The following is a 2,077-nucleotide window of genomic DNA, read 5'->3' on the forward strand; positions in this document are numbered from 1 at the left end:
AAATGAACATAGTTCTGTCACAAATGAATATAGTTTTCACAACTAAAGAAATACGTGTACCAACTTAATGAACACGTTCATCTAGTCGGAGTCACCTTCATATAGTAACTCATCATCATCATCCCCCACAATAACAACTCCTTTCCCTTTCTTATCCACATTAACCTTATCTTGAGGTAGTTCTGTCACAAGTGCCTTGACCACCTCCATCTGTGTCTCCGTTGCCATGTCTTCTTTTCCATCCTTGCACTTGTCAAAGGCCATGTCAATAGGTAAATCGGCAACAAGTGCCTTCATCGCCTCCATCTGCGCCTCTTCTACCCTTTCTTGTAACTCTTCCATTTCAATCATCCTCTTCCTTACCTTAACCTACTACAAATATTTTTCCCATGAATCCTTAGGGTATTTTTTATTTAGATCAACCACAAAACCTATGCGAGCTCTCTCCTCCCTCAACCTTTGTTTCTCCAACTCCCTCCCCTCGTCCAACTTCCTCCTCTTTTCTCTCCTCTCAGCTTCAGTTAGAGGTTGTGGATACTTGGTTCTGTTCAGTCTCCAATACTTAATAAGAGTTTCCTTTGCATAAAGTCCTTCAGGCTTCAGTCCAGTCTCCCGAACCATGTCTTGGTATATTTTCCTCCATAACAAGTCACTGTCAGGTATAGGCACATCATACTCGTTCCTAATCTTTTCTCTCAGATCTTGTGTTTCTCTTGACTTCCATGGTTCCGATGTACGACCCAACTTTAATAATAAATCACGACGACTAGAAAAGTCTTCCCAATTACATGTCCTTCCCTCCTGCAACAAGATGTTCATATTGTTACAAATTTGTGACAATGGATACATATTTCACATGTAATGGCATAAATGATCAATAAAAAAGATGACTAGTTACTCACCCAGTAGTCGCCATGTGCATTGTCACAGAACGAACTATATCCAAGCTTAGAAGGCACCACACCTTGTGTTGCCAATATACTACACTTGCATCTATCACTAGGAGAGGACTCACATGGTCATGGTGCCTTTCCAGTCTGGAACTCCCGCACTTGCTCCTCCGTTGGCTCAATCGGCTTAGGCCTATCGATATACTCATTGAAAAACAATGACAAGATTACATGATGCATATAAAGAAAACTATCACTGCTTCCTACACATGATCCTAATATTTTCCTACTAAACTTACATGGGTCGTTAGCGAGCATCAAAAAAATGGAGTGAACTTAGGTGGAACCCCTAAGTTAGGACACATAAGCTTAGCAGCAACTCCACACTTGCACATGGAAGGATCCCTCACACGCCTACAGACAGCCTCTTGCTTCTCCTCCTTGGTCATTCTATGTGGGTTTGGTGGAGAAGGAACCCAACGTCTAAACTGATGGTATGGTTTAAGCTGTGTGCTATAGTATGGGAATAGGTGGATCCTAGGATTATATTTGTCGGGTCCATCTATCCACTGAAAGAAATTACAAGGCGCGGTAGGCATAGGATCAAACTTCCACTTGCACACATAGAAGACTCTTCCAACGGTCTTTGGATGCCTTGATTGTTTCACCTCGGCCGGCACGCCATAGCTACAATCTGGTATCGGAAGGGATGGAGGTACGGGAGCATCCACATCGGACTCGCCCGAGTAATGCATGTACCCCATACGCCGCTTGTATTCCAACCTGGTCGCCGTCGTCGCACCTACACAACAAGTGATCAAAAATGAACTAAACGATCCATCTACAAAATACAAATACTTTACCATACAACTATAGCAAGTATATTACGAAATAAACATATTGGACATATTAATTGGGCATCAATTGGACATATTGCACAAATAAACCTACCAATATCATGTACACTACACAAATGGATCAATAACTAGATAAATCTAAGCATGCAACAAGTTCTACACATCAAAATCGCGGACAGAGAGTCTACTGCATATGAACTAAGCATCAACTAATATGTAACAACATTAAATTTCATCAAAAATTTGAAACAACATCCTAAAACTTAGGTCACCTTAACATCCACCGATCTAGCAAATGATACGGTAAAATAAGGAAAACAAAGTAGGGAA

Source organism: Setaria italica, chromosome IX (genome assembly GCF_000263155.2).
Source record: "Setaria italica strain Yugu1 chromosome IX, Setaria_italica_v2.0, whole genome shotgun sequence".
NCBI classification, from domain to species: domain Eukaryota; kingdom Viridiplantae; phylum Streptophyta; class Magnoliopsida; order Poales; family Poaceae; genus Setaria; species Setaria italica.